This window comes from Mastomys coucha, unplaced genomic scaffold, assembly GCF_008632895.1.
Source record: "Mastomys coucha isolate ucsf_1 unplaced genomic scaffold, UCSF_Mcou_1 pScaffold4, whole genome shotgun sequence".
Classification (NCBI taxonomy): domain Eukaryota; kingdom Metazoa; phylum Chordata; class Mammalia; order Rodentia; family Muridae; genus Mastomys; species Mastomys coucha.
Genome location: NW_022196910.1, coordinates 43,164,643 through 43,190,616, shown reverse-complemented (window position 1 = coordinate 43,190,616; position 25,974 = coordinate 43,164,643). Strand labels below are relative to the sequence as shown.

The following is a 25,974-nucleotide window of genomic DNA, read 5'->3' as shown; positions in this document are numbered from 1 at the left end:
AAAAAAAAAAAAAAAAAAAAAAAAAAAAAAAACCCAAAAAACAAAAAACCAAAACCAAAACCAAACCAACAAAAAAACTCCAAAACCAGTTACAGTTATGTTTCTGGCAATAAATACAGCAAAATTCAAGTGTCTTTTCTATTTTACTTTGCTATACTTGAGTTGTGTTGGCCAAGTGATGATCAGTTTTCATTGTATCCACATGAAGTTTGCACTGTTAATTGGATTTTATTTCTATGACAGTTGTGGTTTGAATTTGTGTTTCATCACTTTAAAAATGTAATAGATTTTAATGTATGGTTATGGAAAGAGCTACCAGCAGGCAAATGTTTCTAGAAAATAAAAGGTCAATAGAACATATATTTGTAATAAAGGCCTGGCACTGAGGTAGATGTGGTAGGAAAATACTAGAGAAATAAAAATTATTAAAGACTACATTTTATAAGTGGAATAAAAAATGTAAAAGGAATATGATTGGCCTATCAGGATCTAGGAGGAGTTAAGGAGCAAAGTGGGGGATGAATAGGATCAAAATATATTCTATGAAATTCTCAAAGAAGTCAAAGAATGATTATATTAAAAGATATTAAAAGGGAACTTATCTCTTTTAACTACTTCATCCTTTCTTAGCAGCCATTTGTAGCACTCTCTCTGGCTGAAACCATGTGGAATTTCCTCTGTGTATTCCAGCATGCCAACTGGTGTTGGTGTTGGGCAAGTCTTGCCCAGGCAGCCGTATTGTTGAGATTTCAGGGGTAATGTCTAGCAGCAGGTGATCTGGGCCTCTGGCTCTTAGAGTCTTTTTAAATTTCTGTCATTTGAGCATTAGGTGTAGGGTTGGGTTGCATATATATCTGTTGGGGTTAAATGCTCCATAGTCACTGAGTATGAATTTTGGTCAGTGGTGAATCTCTGAAATAGTCTCCATATATCAAAAAAGAAATAGTCTCTGGTTCTTGGTCGTCTAATGTCAGGTATTGGTTCCATCTCATGGAGTGGGCATTAAGTCAAATTAGACATTGGGTGGTTACTCCCACACACTTTGTGCCACCGTTGCCCTAGCAAATTTTGCAAGCAGAACAGATTGTATATCAACAAGTTTGTGGTGGGGTTAGTGTTTACATTTCCTTTTAGGTAGCCTGCAGAGCACCCTCCTGCACCAAAGACACTAGCGCATAATAGCGAAGGTTCTATGTAGGCATCAGCTCTACTTCTCCATGTTCAATGAGTGGTGTATGTTGTCTACAGCAATGGAGGCTTGCTGTCAGGCCATGGAGAGCAAATGATAGTTTGGCATCAGTCCGGTTTGTTTGAGGATTTCCATGGGGCCCCACTGGCTCACAACTCAGTTGGATGTGATTCAGTCTTGGTACTGGAAGCTTTGTTTGGTGACAAGCAGTAGCCAGATGGGACCTGCTCCCTCTGCCATATTTATTCAGAGACTTCACTAGGATTGCTTTCATCTATTTTCAGAGGTTTCTATTGCACCAGGTTTCTATACCATCTCTCAAATACCCCATTCATTCCAACTGTCTCTTTTTAGATTTTCTCATTCATCCCTCTCTCCCCTCCCCTGCCCCCATCTCATTCTCCCTTTCCAGTCTCCAGCCCTGTCTTCAGCCCACTCATAAAATCTATTTCCCCATCCCAAGGAGATCCATGGATCCACCCCTAGCATCCATCCTAGAGAGATCCATGGGTCCACCCCTGGTCTCCATCCCAGGGAGATCCATGGGTCCACCCCTGGTCTCCATCCCAGGGAGATCCATGGATCCACCCCTGGTCTCCATCCCAGGGAGACCCATGGGTCCACCCCTGGTCTCCATCCCAAGGAGATCCATGGGTCTACCCCTAGTCTCCATCCCAGGGAGATCTATGTCTCTCCTTTAGTCTCTTTCTCTGTACCTAACTTCTCTGGGTCTATGGGTTGTAGCTTGTTATCATTTACATAATGGCTACTATCCACATATAAGGGAAGCTTTCTCCTGCAGGTGGGAACAAGTATGGAGAGACCCACAGCCAGATATTATGCAGAGAAAGAGAGGGGGAGGAGGAGGAGGGAGAGGGGGAAGAGTGGAGAGAGAGGAAAAGGAGTTTGGAACACACACAACTCTAAATGGGATGCCTGCATCAAATGTTTTCCTTCAGAGCTCAGGGAAACCTGGGATAGAGGAGATGGAAGAGTGTAAGAGCCAGAGGGGACAGAGGAAGAACAAGCCCCTTTAGATCAACTGAGCAAGACTTATATGAACTCACAGAGACTGAAACAGCAAGCACAGGGCCTGTAAGGGTGTATGTACACCAGGTCCTCTTGGTTTGGATTATAGCTTTCAGTGTAGTATTTTTATAGGACTCCTGAGTATGTGAACGAGTGGGTCTCCAACTTTTTTGCCTTCTTTTGGGCTCTTTTCCATCTGTTGCTTTGCCATGACCAACTTTGATATGATGTTTTTGTTTTATCTTACATTTTACTTTGTTGTGTTTTGTTATCTCTTAGAAGCCTGTTCTTTTCTAATAAGAGACAGAAAGGGAGTGGATCTGGGTGGGAGGTGAGGAGGGAGGAACTTGGAGGAACCAGGAGTAGAGGGAGGGGTAACTATAAACAGAATATTTTGTATGAGAAAAGAATTTAATTTCAATAAAATGGAAAACAAAATAAAATAGTAAAAGCCATCAGAAATGATAATATTCAGCATGATAGGTACAGATATTTCAGATGGGTATGAATACTACTCCACATGGGCAGAATCATTGAAAGTGCCCATCCACATATATTCTATGGAATTGGTGGAATGCCTTGAAAATTAACCCGAAGATCAGATGTGCCCTCACTAAGGCCAAAACCAACCAGAAACTCTAAAAATAAAGTATAAAGACTTTGTACGTAGACTGGATTGATGCTAAGTAATAGCCATTTGCAATAATTGCCCAGTTCTGTGACAATATTTCATTCACTTAGTATTATTCCCTCTGGGTATTTATGTGCTTATCTGTGCTCATGTGGATTAATGGATATTAAGCTCCAATGGTAAGATCAGAGGCTTATGTGATGACATAAAAATAGAAATGCACTTCGAATGCTCTTTGGTTACTCTTCAAATATTTGCATAGAGGAAAATAATTATTTATAATTCAGATTATTTACTGCTATTCCCAAACAACGAGGCAGAGAATTTGATAGACACTTAAATTCTGGTTTGAATCTTGGCAAATCCCCTTCTGAAGAATTTCTGTGTCATGTCCACTCAACCACATACAATTAATAAAATTAAATAAAATTTATGGGGAAGTATTAGTTATTTCACAAATACTTATTTAATACAGATAACTTCTGGCAAGTTTATCCTGATATATGTTATGATAAAATCTGAGAGCATGGCCGCTGGTAGGTTGCTCATATCTCAGTAGATGGTCATGAGTGTATGGATAGTACTAATTAGACTCAGTTATTAATTATAATAAAACAAGAAAAGGGACAAAGTTGGGAGGGAGGAGGAGTGGGGAGTCACAAGACAGAATTGGAAGAGTTCAGGCAGGGGAGACTGGACATGGTCACTACGCATAGTATAAATGCTTGAAACCTTCAAAGAATAAAAAACATCATTTAAAGAATTGTTTGATTTATCTGACGACCCACACTGTCATCCAAAAATCTGTGTTTAAATGAAAATGTACTCCTTACTCCAAATGATTCATTTTATGGGACTCTGGGGGCCCAACATGTTTAGATTAACACATGTTTAGATCTACCACAACACAGAGGCAGAGTTACTTGTTGTTGGATTACCCAGATGGCCATTATTGCAACAAATGAATTCAGTTTGAGTTACACAGTCCTCAGAGGTAGAACTTCTAACCCCATGTGACACCTATTTGGGACACATTTCTGTAAATGTGACAGTTTCTCCATATCCAAGCTGACCAGAAATCTATTCTTTCTTTGCACTGGAGGAGACTCTTTCCCATTGGTGGGAGTTCTGGGTAAGCTGGTCAGCCACTAGGTGAGCAGGGAAGCCCCACCCCAGGTCCGGAGGACAATTTGGTGTAGCTGCTGAGCTCTGACACTTCCTGGGGTCAAAGCTGGGGTTGGCTGGAATGTTTGCAACTCATGTAGATCTTTGGTTTTTTCTGTTTTTGTTTTTCAGTAACACAGCATGACACGCCTGTGTGTAGTTACCAAGTTTGAGAAGAGGGCCATCTGGTGGACGAAAGAAGAAAAAGGAAAAGTGCTTTGACTTCAGATTCTAATTTTAAATAATATTTTTAGCAGTCCTGTTGGTTTTTCTTGGGGGGCGGGGGAGGATACCTATCAGCATGTGAAGCTGTGTAGGAAAAGGGGGAAATATTATTCCTGGTCACTGGATTTGATAGGACAATTGTTCTATCTATCCCCTTTCACATACAATTAATGAGTGTTCTAATCTCTGAAGATAAAGTTTGATTTTTCTTGTAGAGCATATGTCTTTCTCTATTACCAGTTAATGCGATTTCTTCAGTTAAACCATCCAGTGGAGGGCACAACCCACAGAAGGCACTGGTCGTCTGAAGGGTAACATCAATGGTTTCATTTAAGTCTTTACTAGAATATTCATTTTCTTTCTGTTCCCATTTGAATCTGATTCACATTCGTGTACTTAAATATAGTGGCATGGAAAAGAATCAATTTTGTATTTATTTACAGATTTGTTAGCAGCCATTTAGATCCAGTTTGGCTGGAATAAGAAAGCCGAATCCAATCCTACTAAGGTAATGACCTAATTCAAAAGTGGTACTTTCCCAGAACCACTGTCTACATCCAAACCACTGGCATTTCATTCTGTCTCTTCCACACAGCATATCACAGGTATTTAAGTACTTGGCAAATGAGGCCCTCCAACCCATTTTAGCTGGGGGTAATTTCCCCCCTCTTTGTCTACTGAGAGGTGTGTCTGTGCTTCTTGACTTTTTTGGAGGAATGAAGGTTAACTTACCCTTCTCTTCCATGTGATGACCCAGTGCCAGGGCCCTATGATACAAAGATATCTGTAAGGCCACTTCCTTCACTCCACCAGACTTTAAGAACCCAGATGTTCTTCCTACACTGCTCTTCACAAATACAACCTTAAATGCAAATTTTATTGATGTGTGAGTAAGTTAAAAGCTGAGTTTACTGAATCCCTTTAAAAAATATTTTTATTTCATCTCAGTTCCCCTTTAGTTGAGTCACATTCATAATATATACTTATGAAATTTGCAATTTCATAAATATATATTTGTTGGTGGAATGATTAATCCTGGTTGTCACCTTGACTGAATCTGAAATCACCTCTGGGGGTCGGGTGGTCTGTAAGGGTTTTCTTTGGGAAGATTAACTGAGAGGGGATGACTCTGTCCTAGATGAGTGGCACCTTCCAGTGGTTGCCCATTTGTGTGGAGGGCCAAGGAAGACTTATGGCCTTGTGACTGCCAGCCTTTGCTCCTTGTTTGAGTGAGTGCATCTGCTACTTTGCTCAGCTGTTGCTACCCTTCCTTGGCATCAGAGCCCAGCTTTCTACATCTTCTGGTAAGACTAGTCTCTCTCCAGAAATCCTCCAGGCTTCCAGCACAAGCTTGGGATGGCTGAGCCTTCTGGACTGAGCAACCGCCCAGTTCTCAGACTCTCCAGTGGGAAGGCAGTCATTGTTGGACCATATCGTGTAAGCCAATCTGATAAGACCACGTTCATTACTCATTCTACTGGCTTTGTTTCTCTAGAGCCCAAGTAATGCAGTTGCAAACCCTACATTAAAATATTACTCTAAGTACTTTATGAGTAAGTCATTTGGTTTGATTCTCATGATCATCGCGCAAGGTGAGCTTTTGAGAGGAAAAATAATCTGTGGTGTAAAAGGAAGGAAATCAACTTGGATAATTTATCTAAGATGACAGGGATGGCTAGAGACTAAGGCAGGATTTGAACCCAATTATTTCCTGGTTCCAGAGTTTGTGTTTGAACTGCATTTATCTTGATTATAGCAAAGAACCTCTGATGAAACATCTAGAGACTCAAGTGATAGTGAGAATGAAGATGGATGTTGCAGTGAGGTAGAGGAAGATGAGGAACTACATGACAAAGCAGGAGGGGTGTACTGGAGACGGTCTAAAGTCATGTGCAGAAAGCTAAAGCTGCATGAGCACAGAGTGCAGCCTTGGAAGCAGTCTGAGTCTTTCCCCACCTCATCACGTAATGGATTCAGAGCATCAGACAATATGGTCAACTGTTACGTTAAGTTAATCCATTTGAAAAGAATCCTTTTCTTTCTCTGCTTGTTTGCATTTGTGTGCACATGCACATGTGTGTAGGCTTCATGCATACAATGTGTGCACATGTTTGTGGAGGGAAGGGGTTAATGTTGAGTTTTTCCTCAATTGATCCTCATCTTGTTTACAGAGGCAGCAACTCTCAATGAATCTTTAGCTCATTGTTTAAGCTAGATTGGCTGGCCTGCCAGTCCCCAGGGATCTACCTGCCCCTGCCCCTTCAGCACTGCAAATACAGGTGCATAATACCTTGTCTGGCTTTTACTTGGATGGAGATTCAAACTCAGATCCATATGTTTGTGTGGCAGGCACTTTGTAGACTGAAGTATCTCCTTATTCCATTTCTTTTGCATCCTAAATCTGAAGAAAGACACTATTGAACCAACTTTTTTGGTTTTGTAAAGATTGAAAAATTAATATGTATAAATTATTTGGGGGGAGGAAAGCTAGCCCACAATACTCTTTAATATTGTTTAATATTAATATTACATATTAATATTTCATGTGTTAAAGATGTTCCAATTATAAAATGACCCACTATTTTCTGTTTCCTTGAAATGCCCAAACATGCCTATTATAATTGTAAGGAACATTAATTTTAATTTTTGAAATGCATCTTTATACCAGGGATATTGAAGCATAAAGATGGGCATCTATCATGTTTCCTTAGTCTAGCAGGTGGTGTTAACATAAATTATCCATTCAGGGAAGTACACTAATAGTCACATATTTTCAACATTCTGTCTAGCTATGAAATTCTGCATTAATCACCGCACACATCCTAAAAAAGAATTCTCTGGCCAAAGTTAAGAGCAGTCCCGATCTATAGGCATAAACATAAATATATGGAAGGCAATTTGACAACATGACAGCTTAATAAAATAACTATTGTTGATCCCCTCCAATGACCTATTGTCTCTAAAGCTATGGGCTTTGACTGTGTTAACAGTGCCAGGCATGAAAGTTCCATACTATAGACAAAGCTGAAGAGGGTGGAGGATAAAGAATGTGAGTCCTAAAGGATGGGGAGGAGCGCCCTGAAATGCTGACATAACATGGTCACTGCATTCACAAACTCATAACAGCTGTGGCTACCTGCATATGACCCACACAGAATCAAGTCTGTCAAAATTTTGGCATGAGTCACAAAGCCCTACTCCTAGCCAAGGAACTACTGGAAACTGATGGTGTCTGGGGGAGGGACACTCATTTTGGAGTAAGACTACTGCCACTGGTCGTTTACTATGTTCTTGTAGATGGCCCTATCCCTATGTGGATAACAATAGTGCCAACTGGACACACACATACATGCATGCATGCAAGCACACACAGAGTTGAAAGGAGAAAAGAGAAAATGTTAGGAGTGGAGGAGAAATGGAGATAGAAATGATCATAATATATTGTAGACTTGTACAAATTTCTCAAAGAATAAACAAAAACATTTTAGAAAGTACTTCTAGGGGTTAATAAAAGCAATTTAACAGTTCTGTGCAGACTAGAGGATGTGATGCTTTGTATATGCTTGGTCCGGGGAGTGGCATTATTAGAAGGCGTGGCCCTGTTGGAATAGATATGTCACTGTGAGCATGGGCTTTAAGACCTTCATCCTAGCTGCCTGGATGTCAGTCTTCTCCTAGCAATCTTCAGATGAAGATGTAGAACTCTCAGCTCCTGCACCATGCCTGCCTGGATGCTGCCATGCTCTCACTTTGCTGATAATGGACTGAACCTCTGAACCTGTAAGCCAGCCCCAACTAAATGTTGTCCTTTATAAGACTTGCATTGGTCATGGTGTCTGTTCACAGCAGTAAAACCCTAACTAAGACAGAGGACAAGAAAGCTAATGGAGAGAAATAAATACTTCAGTATACTAAAACTGACTAAATAAAATTTCAATCTGTTCACTTCATCTGCATCAGTTTTTCGTGTATTTTGCTTCTGGTTGCCAATTTTCAGTCCTTGTACTGAGAATGCTTCAAAAGTTGTACTAAGCCCTGGAATAGAGAAATGAAATATATTCAAAGGTGGACAAGTTGTGTATGTGTGAAGCCTGGTGAGGGGAAGAATGTGCCAGGAGGTGGAATTCACATAACATTACTGGATGCCCTAAAAATTCTTCCAGTCCAAGTCCAAAGCCCTTTGGAAAATGGGGGTGGAGGTAGGACCCAGTAAGGGGCTTGAAAAATTAATCAGGCATCAAAATGAGTAGCCAGACATAGGACAAACCAGTCATCTAAATTATTCATTCAGCAAAAGCTAAATAAGAAGCAATATGACATCAACATCCTATAGATGATCTGTGAAGAACAGGATCATGAAGAAAGATCACCAAATTAAAACTACATGGGAGAAAATGAACATTAGAAGTGTATTGAGGCTGGGGATGCCACTTGGTTGATAAGAGCGCTTGCCTAGCATGCATGGGGCCTTGGGCTCAATCCCCAGCACCATTAAAAGCATATTAAAAAGTGGCATCATTATCTGTGACCATAAGCAAATGTCTTCTTTGCTAGCACAGTGTTATTCTAAGTACTGTGTACTCAGCAAGTGGCAGCAGGGCTACCTCTCTTGAGAGACTGATTCTGCACTGAAGTTATAGTTCAGGGTTCTTTTCTGAAGTGTAAATCAGCCCTAGAGGAGGTAGAAGCACATGAGAACACAGAAGCAGCAGTCTGATCAGGGTACCGCAGGATATGGGGAGACTGGGAAGATGTGATATGATGGTGTTTAAGGATGTGCCATGTAACAAGCTGGCTATGTGACATCGTGAAAATCACCTCGTCTATCTGGGCCTCTGTGCTGTTTTCACACAAAGCACAGGAACTGAGTTTTACATTTCTGCCTACTGCATGATCTTTAGTTTTATGACATTTTTTGCTCAACATATGAAATGCAGTATAGGGCTACAGGTGGATACTGGCCATTGTATATGTATTCTTTGATAAATGGATGGCATCTTGAGGCATTCCGAAGAAGTTCTGTCATCATGATAAATTATCTTAGTTTTCCCAGCATGTACCCAATAATGCTCATGACAACCATTCGGGTGTTAAAGGGTTTTCCTATTTATTCCTTTCTTCAACTCTCTGGGGTGAGTGTTATGACCTTCATTCTGTAGAGAAGGAACAGGAACACAACAGAGATTATTAATAATGAGAATAATAAGTATCTGTGCCACTAGCCACAATTACCATGCTAATGTTTTTCATATATCAGCTCCCTCAACCCTCGCGCTCACCCTATGAGAAAAGCTCTGCTGTAATTGCCAGACTCGCTGTGGAGACAGTGATTAGATGCCATGCATGCTTCTGCTATCAGGTGGCGAGACTAGACAAGCAAAGCTCAAGCATAAGCCGCACAGCCACGGATTCTAACTCTTAGCCACTGGACGCTCTGGATATGCATCTAAACAGAAGGAAACGGAGAACAGATAAATAGATTTGACTCCAAAGCATCGACTTTCAAGCCTGAGTCAATAGCACCTTGGCCACCTGACCACATGCCCAGAATTGCCTGTAGCTCTGTCTGTCCCATTGCTTTTACTCAGCCTTTATCTGTGAAACAGTCCCCCGGATTTAAGTTAGTTTTGCTTTGTCTTTTTGTGACAAGGCCTCACCTTGTAACCTGGGCTGGACTGGAACCCACAGTGTAGTCCTCAAAGTCCTGACAGAGTCCTCTTGCCTCAGCCAACCATGTGCAGGGATTTTAGGCACCAGACACCATACTGAATGCTGAAACTTTTATGTTCACTCCAGTAACTGACCGTTTTCTGTCTCATGTTTGACCTCACTGCTTCTAAGCTTCCACGGGCAGCTCGGACCCAGACTAGCTAACAGACCCAGGTTAGCCAGCCATACACCAATAAGAAATGGAAAACTTGTTCAAATGTATTTGTGAAAATATTTTCTATGTATTAACTTGTGGGACAGATAGAAGGCGTACTTTAAGTGATGGGGTATTTCTGTCCTTCATTTTCTACAGGTCATAAAATTACATATTTAAGTATTTAGTTATTTGGCACCCATAGGGGTTGGTCCCGGGATCTTCTATGAACATCAATGATTGTTTGAAACATGAATGCAGGAATCATGAATGTAAAGGGATGACTATACATAATCTAAGTGACCATGTATAATACATATATTAACATGTCAGTAAATCTCTAAGAATCCAGTAGTTAAAATATCACAGTTGTTATCACCAGAGTTAGAAGAGCGTTCCATTAAGCCTTGACTTGAACATCCAAATCTGTTCTTTTCCTTTCTACAGTTGCATATGTTAAAAGTGACATTCTTTCAAAGCCACCAGGAGTAGAATGACTCTTCTTTCTCTTCAAGCCCCATGATCACATACGGAGGTCTACATATTGACACTTAAAGCTCTTTGGAGGCATTTACGTTCAATTTCTGTGTGACACTGAGCAATATGAAGGGTGGAACAATGGAGCAGTATTGCTATTAGACAATTGCAGAGCAAAGTCCTGTCAACATCACATATTTTGACGAGGTTCAAATGCCACAGAGATTAATAATTCAGTAGGTATATGGTAGTCACCCTATGCATGCCCCCTTTTTCACCTTTCTATCTAGAAGCAGACACATCTTCAGTAGACCCCCTCATGTTTGTCAGTGTCCAGAGAGGTGCAGGTTCAATGCAATATAAGCAGACATTGCATTCTATTAAAGGCTCTCTAGCTCTCCTTTTATTTAGATTTATTCTTTGACCTACTCTGATGCCCACTGACCAGTGATTTTCTTTTCTTTTCTTTTTCATTCTTTTTTTTTTTTCCATGACAGGGTTTCTTTGTGTAGCTCTGGCTGTCCTGGAACTCACTCTGTAGACCAGGCTGGCCTCAAACTCAGAAATCCACCTGCTTCTGCCTCCCAAGTGCTGGGATTAAAGGCATGCACTACCACCACCCAGCTGTGATTTTATTTTCTATTTCCTTGTATGGGACAAATAAAAGCTGACACTGTATTTTGGCACCAGAGAGCAGAGCTTGCCTCTGGATCCGTTGTGTCTGCATCTGAGTTCTGGGTCTGGCTCTTACTAATCTTGCCTATCCAGTCACATTATTTAATTTTTAGACCCTCAGTTTTCTCATTTCTAAAATGAGGATGATGAGACAGTGCCTGTGTAAATTATCTATGTGCTACATGGTAAAGACTGTGTTTGTAACATTTTATACACAGTGCATGCTGCCTAGACTGTGCTTGCTTTGAGTTCCCAATTGTAAGCTGGAATATCTTCCTATGCTGGTAATGGAAAATACAAGACTTAGGTGAGGCTCTGTACAAACTGACCTGTGCATATTCTGACTGTCATGTTTCAAATTCCATTGCCTTTTAAGAGTTCTGTGAAATCCTGGCAACACAGCTGCTATTGGATTGACCCTTGGGTTGGGAAATATGGGCTAAGAGGATTCTTCTATCAATTACAATACATATTCTGGTTACTTGCTAGAAATTAAAAAAAAATAAGCTTAGGGTTTTTTGTTTGTTTGTTTAACTATTGAAAGGTAGAGCCACAAGATCACCAAGTTGCCGGGATGGAAGCCCGCATACAAACAGAATGTAGTCATCACTTAAGTGAAGGGTTGTCTGGTACCAGTGGCTAGAGCAGACAGCTCTAACCTTGGCTGAGGAACTCAGGGCAGACATTGTGGAAAAAGTATGTGGGAAATGGAGAAAATTCCCCAATGTCCATGAGCTTCATGGTCACTGGATACTAGGGAAACACAAGAAATGCTCATGCAAACTGACCTCTGGGAGTGACACACTTCCCATAGTTCTCATGTGCTGTCTGGAGAAATGGGGAGAGAACATGGACAGAGCAAATGTGAATAAGCAGTTATCTTCCTCCAGCCCAGCTCTCCCTCACCATGTGGCAACTGGCAGTCTCTGTCAAGCTTCATGGTGTCTCAGAGAATATGCTGTCTGTACAAGCAGAGTCATTTTTGTTTGGGCTCCAATGACTGGAGGCCTGGACAAAGTATGAAAGGAAAGCTACTTAGAAACTTTGAAGCCCTATATGAGTAAAGGCATTATTTTTAGTGTTTTCAAACCAAATCTGCATCAAGGAGTAATATGGGACAAACACTCCCACACAATGTTTTGAGTCTCAGCAAATTCTACTTGCGTTTCTTCCAGAATTGCTTACAATGGGAGTTGCTGGTTTCTTCTTCGTTTTTGTACAGATGAAGCCATTAGAGGTAGATGTAGACAGTCTCCTGAAGTTGCTTATAATAGTCTGAAGTTTGTGCACTTTAGGAAACAGGAAAGAAGGCTCTCTCATATCTTACTGCCTAATCTCTTATTCTCTTTTCAAGCAACACTTTATAAGAGAGTACATGTATTTTTAAATGAAAATGTTTAGATATGGTTTGAATTAAATTAGAATCGTATCACTTTCCCCATTCTGTTCTTCCCTTCAGTCCTTTCCAATGATTCTCCCCTAAACACCATCCATATCCCCTCCATACATTGATAGCCTCTTTTTCTTTATTATTACTATGCATGTGTAAGTGTGTATGCATGTACAAATATATATAAATACAACTCATTGAGTCGTTTTGTTGTTTGTGGGTGGCTATGTGCATTGAACCAACAAAAAGGACTCATCCCAGGGAGAGGCTAATTGTTCTTCTACCATCAGTCATTGGTTGCCTGTACTTCTTTGTCTAGGGGTGGGGCTCTATGAAATTTTCCCCTTTTACATTACCTAGCCTGCTTTCTGGGGCTGATGTGGTCATAGACCTTAGAAAAGAACTTACCACTACAATTTTGCTAGACCAGCATAAGTCTTTACAACATTCTAAATCTTGTCCTTACATCCATAGGTAAGTATAGCTGCCACCCTTCATCAGACAGACTCTCTTCTCCTTACAGGAAATGGAGAACATTGCAGAAAACAACCACCAAACACAGTATAAAGATCAACAGATTGTGGGGAGCCTAGTCCCAGTGGCTACATCTACATCACAGCTCACTCATTCATGGCTCAGGGAACATTGCTAAAGAAGAGAGAAAGAGCTGTAAGAGTCAGAATACAAGGGCATCTGCTGTGAAGTAGGATTTCCTGGAAATAGTCACCAAAACAAGACCAGAACAATGGCAGTATCAGATGGCACATCCTTTTTGTTTTTCAGTTTTCAGGACACAAAATGTGGAAGTCATTCATGTTTATTGAGTTCAAATATCAGGCCCTTAAGTGTCAGCTATTGTACCAGGCTCTGGAAACAAACTAATTAAAAGATATATCCTCCACCTTTATCTTACTAGTGTCGTCGGTGACAAGAGACAGGATGCTAACCACTGCAGGACAGCAGTAATGACTTAGGAGAGTGATAAAGGCATATGAAAACGTTGCAAACACAGAGGGGCAGGGCACATCTGGTCTGTCTGGAATATGAGGAATGAATAGGCATGCTACCAATCAGCAGCACAGACTAAGGGCAGATTATAATAAGGATGGCATAGTCTTTCATGGAAAGTATTCAAACCTAAAAGCAGACAGAAAGCAAAAGCAAGCCTGGGTGAAGGCAAAGTTGAACATATTTTCAGGGATGGGGTATTTTCAGGGCGGTAATCATGAGCAGCATTTGATAATGAACTATGGAAGAGTTGCCATGAACCTGAACAGTTGGCCTGCACAAATAATACTTCAGTAATAGCAAAAGGGCCAAGGGGTGGTTCACCAATAGAGTGGTTACCTAGAATGTATAAGGCCTTGACACACTTACACACACACACACACACACACACACATACACATGTGTGTGTGGGAGAGAGAGATAGATATATACATAAGTACAGAGAGAGACAGAGAGAGAGAGAGAGAGAGAGAGAGAGAGAGAGAGAGAGAGAGAGAGAGAGAGAGAGAGAGAGAGAGAGAGGGAGGGAGAGAGAGACTAGTTGCTGTCTCTAATCAGTGTACTTACAGTTGGCATGGCTAAGAGGATACTGATTAGAATTAGCATGGTATTTGATTTGACTCAGAAAGTGAAAAAAGATAGGGAAGATGAGAGGGAGATCAAAGGAAAGGAAATAAGAAAGATAGAGGCAGTAAGGTGGTACAGTCATATAAGGTTACACGGGATCATCAGTTAGGCTTTTGTGGCCTATATAAGGCTTCTTTATTGGGAAAACAGGAAGTAGATCCATTCTGCAGTGGGTTCATGGGAAAGTATAATGTGAACATAGGCTGCCCTTTCAAGATACTTGACTTTGAAGGTATAACAGAAATTATAAAGTTTTGTAAATAGTCCAGTAGTCATAAGCACTGTTATCAGCATATTTCACAGCTAAAAATAGTCAGTGTTGGAAAAAAACAAAACGCCCACAGAATAGGTAAGTGACTGAAACTGTCACAGTCTGTATTCAATGAATGTGATTGGACACTTGTGAAATACTCTGGTAGTGTGTGTTAAGCCTAGTTAAAGTTTACTAGAAAGGTTTACTCCAGGAAGATGAAAGTATGGGTAATCTAGAAGGCTAGAGAATAACCCAGTTGTACTGTTTCTTATAATAGTCTTCAAAGTGGCCAGAAGCCTAGAGCCAAGAAGAGGACCATGTAAGAGCCAGAAGTCAGGGGCATTTCTCAAGGTGTGTGGTCATTCCTTGCTATTCCAGTCAATGAATAAGCACTGCAGAGATTGACCAGAGATCATGGTGAGAGTGATAACAGATTTTAGGTTTCTGCTCTAAGCAAAGTAGCCAATAAATATCATAGTAGGGACCATAAAGCCAAGCATCCTGCTTAGTGTGGGCATCACACATGGACAATCTTTGCCCTTTGCTCCCCCATACACCTGGATGCTCTGCAGGGTAGGTTCCCCCCTTAGGAGTTTCCCTTATTTTTCTCTTCCCTTTTTTAAGTGTCAGATAAGTACCAAAGTCCAGAGTTCACTCCATCTACTCTGGCTCCATCTCTGTTTCTTTAGCTGAAGTTCCTCTAATACTTATCTTGTACATTCAATCATGACTTAGGGACATCATCTATAAACACAGCTGAGTACTGGTAACCACCCGTATTTCTAGAAATATGTAATGGTAGCTGATTAATTTGTTCTAATCTCCCCAGGGCTGGCTGCTTCGTGAGTTCATCACTATCCACAATGTTCTGGATTCTCAAATGAAGGACACACATACACCCTACCCTCTCCTGCTTCCTGGCCCTGGCATTCCCCTACACTGGGGCATAGAACCTTCACAGGACCAAGGGCCTCTCCTTCCATTGATGACTGACTAGGCCATCCTCTGCTACATATGCTGCTGGAGCCATGAGTCCCACCATGTGTACTCTTTGGTTGGTGGTTTCGTCCCTGGGAGCTCTGGGGGTACTGGTTAGATCATGTTGTTGTTCCTCCTAAGGGGCTGCAGCTCCTTGGGTCCTTTCTCTAGCTCCTTCATTGGGGACTCTCTGCTCAGTCCAATGGATGGCTGTGAGCCTCTACTTCTGTATTAGTAGGGTGAGCAGGGGGAGAGGGGAGGGAATAGGGTTTATTTAGTTATTTATTTTTTCAGAGAGGAAAACAGGAAAGGGAAAAACATTTGAAATGTAAATAAAGAAAATATCTAATAAAAAAGAAAAGTCTATGTAGAAAAATTAAAACAAATAAAGAATCGCAATCCTTCACCATAAAAAAAGACACACACACACACACACACACACACACACACACTCATACAGCCTTTTATTTAATGTGCCTTAATCAGTTCAATGGCTGGGCTACTCCCAAACTTCCATGTTGCTAACACCTCCCCTGATACTCCTGAGTTATTACTTACTAAAATCTATATTCCATCTTTGCTATACTAAACCTAATTGTGTGTGTGTGTGTGTGTGTGTGTGTGTGTGTGTGGTGGGGAGGATGGCTAGGGTCGCTCTTCTGGGCTCTTACAGGATTGGTACTCTGTCTTCTACAGCTCTCATGCCTGCTTCTTCCTCTTTCCCTGTAAGGGCGATTCTCCCTCCTCCTTGGCCCCTTGCTCCTTATTTCTCTAATTGCTATCAGTGGCATAGGCTGTAGCCTGCTGGAGACAGCAGTCTTCATGGTAGGTTATTTAACCTTTACTTTTGGGGGATGAAGAATTTTATCATCTAAAATTCTCAGCTTTGGAGCTTTATGGATTCTTTGAGACTTAGTGGAGGTAACTGGTTGCATGGCAAATAGGAAGAATACAGGATTGCACAGGCCAATGGAGGTCAACTGTACTATAGGGCCTAATCAGCAGGAGTTTTAAGAAAACTCTAGTGCCTCTTGTGAGCTTAGTTTTGCCTGAGTATTTGTATTCTCTTCAGAGGCCCCAGGGAGGTTTCCGCACGCACTCAGGGTTGACAGCCACTGACAGAAACCTAAAGGAGAGGCTTTGCTGTTAATACTTGTAACGTGTGCATAGATTCATTACTGACAGAGAAGCATTAATCAGTTTTAGGAAATGGATGCATAAGTTGTGAACATGTTCACTGAGCATATTTTACAGATTTCATGACAATGACAACTACGCATGAATGGATTGACTCAGAGATACTTCTCAAAGTGAAATTCAACAGAACATTACTTGGTACAGACTAAGTCAAGAGATCAGAGATCCTGTCGGGGGAGGCTAGGCTGAAAGGCTGCTGAGAATTTCAGAAGTCACAGGAGGTCAAAGTTAATGAACAGATGTTTAGTTATAGGTACTCAGGTCAGTGATAGTGTGAGCTACACCTTGATTTGATGCTCTACGACCTGTATTACTGACTCTCTACCTGTAACTCCTTATCTGTGTCGCTCACAGTTACATAGGAAAAATTTATAATGATGTATCCATGTATTGGCCAGATGCTGTAAGACTACGTCTATGGAAAGTTTCAGAGAAATTCATAAATAAATGTAAGAATTTTTTGATAAGGGATATAATGTAGACGACTTAACAAAGTTAAGTCACATGGAACAAAGCAGCTAGTCATTATTGCTTCAGTGTAGCAGATGAGTCCCTATTGTGTGCCCTGTGTGAGCATGATAAGCATCTTCCCTGTCAGTTTGTGTAAGCCAGGGACCACATCATTACATAACTCTCTACTCCTTTGCTTTGTTATGATTTTATTCTTGTCATCTTAATTGCTTTCCAAAACTAAGTACTTAAAGTATTATTATGTATTTGTTTACAGATCGGCTTCCTCCACTAGAAAAAGAGAGACCAGGGGCATTCTTTATTGGGGGTCTCTAGAATTGAAGACAATGATTGGCAAGCAAAATGCTCAATAAATAGTAAGTGAAGGTGCTTGCTTGTGCACCAGACTTAAATCAAGGCAAGGCTCATATAAACCAGTGGTAGTGAAGAAACAGGCACAGAACACATTTAGAAGCAACTTCCCTTGGTCTAACAGGATGAAATGAGAGTCACTGACAGGACAGCAGAATGCTGGCGAAGAGAAAGAGAGGGCTCCCTGCACTGTCTCTGAAGGCATTTGTTAATGTTAGGAGTGAACTGTTTCTTTGCTATGGTTATCCATTTAATTAGTTCCATGTGTGGACTCTTCCATCCCCAGAACTGATACATATTTAATGTTCACATTCCCAAGTATCCTCCATACAGTGGCTATAAAGCTGAGACTGAGAAACTCCCCAACAGGAGAAAACCCAAAAAGCCTCTATAGAGGCCACTAGCCATAATGTGAAATCTATAAAGCCCTAAGAAGGCTGAGCTTTTCCGTTCCAAATATCCTTATGGATACTTTATTCCAGTGGCATCCATGCAAATTCCCCAAAGCCTTTTGGAATGATCTGTGTTGTTGGCAATCATGGCTGGAGCCTTGCTTGTAATGAGGTCTGCAGGATGACATGAAGACCTTTGAAGAGTCCTGGGGTTGGGTCAGTAGATGTAAGTATTCTCCCTACACAAATTATAGTCACCTGCCTATTGGAGTCACGAGCTTGTTAAAAGAACATCAATCTTTTATTGTTCTACAGAACTTCCAACAACAGCACTATGGACACAAACAGGTGGCTGCAATTGGCTACTGCTCCTCTAATCTTGTTCTTGGGGAACAAAATTTGTATTTCAAAATCAGACCACAGACTTAACTCCAGGGTGGAGTGAACCTCAGATGGTCATGCTCATTTAAGAAGGAATTTTAAACAGAATGACATCTGGTTAGAAAGGAGCGGAATAAGGCAAATATGTTAGAGTGCTCATAACCAGACCTTTCTTTCCCACACAAAACTACATACAGCCTGACAAAACCCATGATTAGTGACAAAGAAAGTTAAGCGATTGTTCATGGTGTCCAGAGAAAAGTGAATAAACATGCAGAAACAGGCACAAGTTTATTCTCCCAGCATTCTGTGTGTGTGTGTGTGTGTTGCACGCATGTGCATGTGTATGGTATATCTATGTGTATTTGCTCATGTGTATATGTGTGTGTGGTATATGCATGTGTACATGATGTATGCATGTGTTTGTGCTCATGTGTGTATGTGTGTAGTATATGCATGTATATATGCTCATGTGTGTGTTTGTGGTGTATGTGTTCATGTATGTATGCATGTGCGTATGCTCATGTGTATATGAATGTGTATATGCTCATGTGTGCATGCATGTGTGCTCATGCATGTGCATGTTTCCATGTGTGTGAAGGGTAGAGGTTAACATTAGTTGTCTTCCTTAATGACCTTTGACCCTACTCTTTGTAAGGTCTCCCACTGAACTTAGAGTTTACTAATTCAGCAAGGCTACCAGTCATTAAGCCTCAGGAATCTACCTCCCCAGTGCTAAGGTTATAGGCACTTGCTCCTAGGCCTGGCTTGTTACATAGGTGCTTGGAATCTGAATTTGGTTTTCATGCTTGTGAGGCAAGCACTTGACTGATAGCTATCTCTCTAAATCTGTCACAGCATCTAAAAGAAATTATGCATGGGCAGAATTTCATACATGGGCATTGTATCTACATTACTACATTGTATCTCCATTCTCTTCAATCTCCTCCTATGTCCCCCTCTCTCAAATTTATTGTCTCTATTATTTTTATCTGTGTGTCCAATGTCATGGGATGGATAGTCCTAGAAAGCTGTCAAAGGAGAGGGAAAATTGGTAGTCCTATCCAGCTGGAAAGCCCATGAACCACTACAATGACTGGACCATCAAAATATCCCCAATGATGTGATAGCAGCATTTTATCCTGAGGCTAACCTTAACAGTTGTCTAACGGCACCTAAGATCCACTGAATAGGAGAGAGTTCATGCTTGGTACTATAATCCTACCTAACTACTCATGGCTGCTGAGACCACAGACCTGGAAGGGGAGCCTACCCATGCCACTTTCCAAAGCCAATATAACTTCTGTGTGAAATGACAGTAACATCGTTTTAGTTTTATAGGACTGTACCATAAAGTCAAGACTGTAGGCGTGATCACTTTTCTTGTAGGGAAGAACTAAGGTGTTTAGTAATTCAGTGGGTAAAAATTTTAAGGAATAAATCTAAGTCTAGATTTAAAAATGCGTCAGCCATCCCATCCATTGTTTAATATATCAGTACAAGGTAAAGACCAATGAATTTATATTTTGTACAAGCCTCTTATCCATGATGCAAGAAATGGCCAAGGTTCTCAGAGCAATGATGCATCCATAAGCATACAATAAATCTGAAAACAGATACGAGAATTGAGCCAAGGTTGACCAGGGCCAGAGGGTACCTTCTTATTCCAACTGCCGTTTCCTAGTAGAGGTTTAGTTTCTGCTTTTATAGCCAATAAACAGTTATACTGTGTCTAAATAATGCCGATCAAAACGAAGGGGGAAAAAGCAATTTGCATTGACCAGAAGACTGTAATTAAATAAAGTCCCACGACTAAACATGACTAAGTATGTTTAGTATAGGAGGCTCTCAACCTTCTAAAATTAATTATCTCCCTAATGAAAGTTGTCTGCTGTCAGAATAAGCAATTCGCTGTTTTCAACAATCTAACTATACCAGTTTTCAATTAAGATTCAAAAAGTGCAGATGAACAAGGAGGCCATAAGTCATTTATGACATCCTGCTTTTGTGCCATGCTCTACTATTGTTCCACCTTCATTTTCTAGCATGTTTTTTAATTTGGGAAAAATTAGTGCTGAGGTTACTTTATGAAGATTACATCCGCTGTGAAGGTAGCAATTCTGGGAAGCACGTTCTGGAACAAAGCATTACTTCCTTCAAATTTAGCAAGTGGACTCCTAAAGTATACAATGGAACTTCAACAGTTTATTTTGTTTAAATGGCATCTGTTGCAGTCCAGGGATTTCAGTGAACCAAGAGCCATCACTTTGTCTTTATTCATAAGTGGGTAAGAGTATTTTTCAGGTATTTTTCTTACTATTTTTCTGTTTAGAAGCTAAGGGCTCAAGTACACTCATGCCTTGAAAATTGTCCAATGTCAAAAACTCTCCAAACTGTGTTCAGAATAACTTTCTGGGAAATTGTCATGCCAAACACTCGGCCTCGGCACCTTCGATGATCTCTTTCGCAGTATCTTTGTCCTACAACCACTGCTCACCCCGCACCCCTGCCATCTTTGTTAAATTTTGCTGCTGTAATAGGATCATAAGTTAAAGCCATGTTCCAGGCAAATATTTTATTTATAAAAGAACCCAAATCAAAGACAAAGGAGAAAAGTTTTTGTGTGTATACAAAAAGAGATCATGTCATTAGCATCAGTAATGGGCATCTCTAGTACAAGTTGCAGCTTGGAGCTGGAAACTCTCTTCTGACTCTGGCTATATTATTCTGTGCTTTTCCTCTAGTATTTAACCAGAAGGGCAACTCATTCTTAAAGCTTCGCACAACCAATCTGTCTAAGTATCCACTACCATTTTGATATGTACCATTTCTCTTGGTTTAGGTCTCAAAAGGAAGAGCCCCAAAGGGGCTAAGCTTGTTTCTTAGGAATGCTCTGTGCAACAAGCCACAGACTTTAAGTTACTGGTCAGCAAAGAATAATGTGTCTTTGGCTCAGGAATGTTTTTTTTTTCTGGCCCCATCAGCTGCACCCAAGAGCATAATCATTATGATTGTTTCTCTAGTGTCCGAGGGAAGACAGGCATCCATGCTGAAACTGTTTTAAATAAGATTACTTTTACTATGTAGAGCAAAGATGCAAGGTTCATTTATAGCTAAGTTCTCATAAATGCTAAATGACCTTATAAATTCAACTGTCATTACCATCATTTATTCATCCATGGAATATCTATCCATCTCCAACCTTGTGACAGCTGGTTTCTGTGGACATGAGGATAAAAATATCTCATTTGGAATAAAAGAGATCCTGAACTTTAAGTGACTGGTGTGAGATAGTTCTGAGAGGAGTGAAATGGTTCTCTCTTTCCCTCTTGGGATGGAAAATGTTGCCTGAGAGAAAAAAGAAAGAACACAGAAATGATGACTAGAGGTTCTGACCTACATAGTGGATCAAAGGCTTGGAGTCAGGCTGAAGGGAAAATATCCACAAGGAAGATATAGTTACTCTGTAATGTTAGGATGTTGTTGAGTGACATGCTGCATTCTCTTCTCTGTAAGGCTATCTGAGAATTAACACAAAGTTTTCTGACATCCATAGGTTTTTCTTTCCTGGCAAAACTGTGTGAACAAATATTCCCTGTTATACAGGTTCATGATATGGTTTTTAACCATTATTGTCACCATAGCTATCTAAACCACACATGAGTGAATGAGGCTGGGTGAACTCTATTTGCAGAGAGTAGCAGCAACCAATGTGACTGAGTGAGAGAAGACACATGCTCAGGAGCTCACAGCAATTGTGACAGAATGCACGAGGTCTGCACAAACCTCAGCCAGACAAAATCACAGCGCACAGAGCAGGAAGGTACATATTCAGTTCCACCGCTAACTGGGGTACTAGTAGTGTTTGATAACTGCTGGGAGAGGTAGTCAGGCTTTCTCTTTTAATGATATGACCCCTGGTAGGCTGACCATATACCAAGCACACAACAGGGACCAATCCCAAGACTATGAGAGCAATGCAAAGTAGATCTTATAGGGAAAGGGGAAAAGAACAAAGTATGAGTAAGATTATATAAACTGAGCAGGTTATATTTAGGAATATATACATATGTACACATATATATGTACATATACATATGTATATACATATACTCACATAATAACAGTTAATGAAAACGGGAGCCATGAAGTTGAAAGAGAGCAAGGAGAATTATCTGTGAGGGTTTGTAGTTTGTAGAGAGGAGAGGGAAGGGCTAAATATTGATGAATATATATATATATATATATATATATATATGTGTGTGTGTATGTGTGTGTATGTGTGTATACATTTAATTTTTGAGATTATAATATATATGTATAATATATGTATATATGTATAATATATATGTATATTATAATCTCAAAAATTAAAACAGAATAACCTCAAATAAAATAAGTTGTCTCCAAATTGAGCAGGAAGGGATGGGGAGAGTTGAAGGGCTGCAGGGCACAAATGTACTCAGAATTCATTGCATGATATTCTCCAAGGAGGAATAAAATCATTAAAATAGTAAATGGAAACTGTGCACTATTCTTAGTCGTGTGATAGAACTTCATACCATCCTTCTCCATCCTGTCTGAGACAGGTCAGCTGCTTTTTACCTAACTGTTACATCGACTATCACAGAATCACAGTTTATCTGATCATGTAGGAGTTGTATCACTACCATAAAATAAGGTACTGAGTAGGAATGAGAGAAGAAGAGAGAGGGAGAGAAAGGGAGAGAGACAGAGACAGAACAAAACGTACAATACACTAAAGCACATTGCTCCCATTCTTTTATTTTACTAGGTATTAATACTAATACATCACTGTTCTTGACTTAGTTTTTCATAAGGAGGTGTGTATGAGATAACATAGTGTACATAAGGACCATTTTCACCTGAGTTTTGGAGGTGTCCACAAGGGTTTCTGAAATGTCTCCCCAGCAGTAAAAGAGGAAAGAGTATAACAGGGTCAGGTAGGGTTTGAAGATGAGGGATTAAACCTTTTTAGTGGCTGGTGAGTGACAAGAGACCAGTGAATAAAATGGTTCTTATTCTTTTCTTGTTCCCTTTTATTGTATAGGACCATAGTTATCACACAGTTGCTCCCTACACAGCTTTACAGATTAGCAGTCTTATGGGAACAAAAACCAAAAACTTTCAAGCTTTAACTCTATGCTCTATCTCCTCAGAGACAGTAGGTGAGGAGCACAGCTGCTGCCGACCTCCTTGCAGCGCTAGGTTTATAATACAGCCCTCTGTGGCCTGGATGTCAGAACAGTGAGCAGTTGCTAGAGAGCCCCCATGTCTTGAAGCCATTTTGACTGCCAAAGAACTGCTGGCTGTTGCGATGTTTGTTAAAGAAGGTTGTCGACTGTGTGTCTACAGTGTGCTGCAGCCTGAGCACCAAAGACCAGTGGTGATGGAGTATCTCCATCTCTAAGGCAACAAGAATTCACAGATTTCATCCTTAACAAAGAAATGAATCCAAAGAAAACAGAACTGGATGTAATGCATCTTGGAATGGACCAAAGATGCAACAAAGATAGGGAGGGTAGAGATGTGTAGTAAAATCTGGACTCTTGGACTGACAGGAGAGTTAATGGTTTGGGGATCCAGACAAGGAACTCAGTCAATCAAGAGAGACCTGCGAGTGGTAAGGCCTGCAGCAGACGGTAAGGCTGTGCTTTGAGGGTAAACAGACCACCATAGTCATCCACACATGACTTTAGTTCAAAGACTGAGGATGTGACTTCTCAGTCAAATGGTAAGAAACCAAACAGCAATGAACTCACCCTCAGGGCGAAAGTCAGGGAAGTTCATCTTCATAATTTTCAGTTCAGGAGACTGCTGTTAACTCCCACTCCCATCTCTTAGGAGTCTGTCATTTTTATTTTGGAGATTATAATGTTATTATAATAATTATACTTTCTCCCTTTTCCTTGCTCCCTCCCAACCATTCTATATATGCATGCTCATGGTCCTTCAAATTCATGACTGCCTTTGTCACTAATTGTTATTGGATGTGTGTGAGTATATACATTACTATGTATAACTGTTTCACACTATATAATGCCACTTGTACTCATGTTTTTAGGGATGACCATTTGACAAAAGATAATCACTCACTATGCTCTTTCTTGGCCATTGCCATCTCTCTAGAGCCCAGCTCTCCTCTGTTGCCTATAGTCCTTTGTGTAGGGTTGAGACCTTGAGGGCTTTTCCCTGTCCACTTTTGCATGTCCTTTGGCATTACCCTTTATTTCTTCATTATATTACAGATGCTAGAGTATTCCTGACCCTTGCTCTAACTTGGGGTGTTTATACAATTCTCCAGGCCTAGTTCTCCTCATCTTTGTAGGTAAAGCACATAAAGTCAAATTTGTTCTCTTAGGACAAGGTTCAGGATCTCTGGCCCTTCCAGTGTAGAAATGTACACCGGAAACCAGTATTGACACAATATGATGCAGGAGCAAATGGCTTTGGATGGCAAGTTCCATCATACATAAAATCATAATGTACTCCAGATATACATGTAATTATTATTAGATGATTAAGATAAAAGTTAAGACTATCCATATTTTGGAAAATGTAGTGCCATTGTTAGAACAAATCATGCACTAGTGGGGGAATTTTGTTCTAGACAAGCTGTTAGGGAAAATACATATTGCTCGTTTGGGAACTGATATTAGAGACACATGCAGACAAGCACTCTCCCACTTGGCTACACTCCCAGATCTAGAAAAAAATATTTATATATCGAGCAGAGGGTCTCTCACCACCTCAAATCATGCCTTACATTCATCTTCATAAAGGATCTTATGATCTGTAGGAAAACTTGTAGATATTGGAGAGGTAGCAATACTAGCCTCTAAAGTAGTTTTTTGAATCTAATTTTGAAAGGAGAGACCTCATTTTTCTGGACAATATAGTAACAAAACTAAATTTAGCAACTTATTTTTAAGTATACACTGATTATTTTTATATGAAACAGACCTAACAGATGCTCCCTAAAAATCATGAACAGTGTTAATTAGAGTGAGAGATTTTAAAGGTTATTTACTGTTTTGAGGTCACCAGGAATACGGATGTAAGTGGGAGTTCTGTCCAGATATAGTGTTTTATTTCACACATATAAAATTGTCCTTATTTAATAAAAGGTCACATATCAGCATATGAAACATTCTTCATAAATATGGAGATGCTCAGCACATGGACAGTGGAAGTGTTTGTGTGAGTTCAAACTCATGATTATGCCATGTTTACCACTCTACATGGCTTCCAAAGGAAGGATAGCAGAACTATCCTTATATTTGTTCATACAATTACACAATTTATTGTGATTATTTATTTTGTTTTGTTTTGTGGTGCTAGGGATTGAACCCAGGGCCTTACATATGCTAGGCAAAGGCTCTACCACTAAGCTACAACCCCCAGTCCTCTCCATGCAAGTACTCCATTACTTTTAGGGAAATTACAAAGGTATGACAATTACGATTCCTAAATAAGATAGGTTTGGCAGAGGATATAGTCAACCAATAATGGCTATTAAAGCCTTCCCAGAAGTGTCTAGTGTTCCTTTTTTGAAGAAATACCCACAGATTTTTGCCGCTTGCAACTTTTTTCAGAAAGGCTTCTTTTTTTTTCTTTTTCTTTTTTTCTTTTTTTTCTTTTCTTTTCTTTTC

General features: G+C 40.3%; 1 protein-coding gene and 1 long non-coding RNA gene across 2 annotated transcripts in view; both read right to left on the bottom strand.

Moving 5' to 3' along the window:
• Positions 1-25,974, bottom strand: part of Ptprr (protein tyrosine phosphatase receptor type R) — a 263,483-nt gene that overhangs the window by 187,119 nt on the left and 50,390 nt on the right. The gene's annotated exons all lie outside the window — the stretch shown is intronic.
• LOC116076008 lies at positions 9,321-9,680 on the bottom strand. The gene is made up of 2 exons (XR_004112779.1): positions 9,518-9,680; positions 9,321-9,391 (listed from the first exon to the last, which is right to left on the bottom strand). It is a non-coding gene; the product is annotated as an uncharacterized LOC116076008 (long non-coding RNA).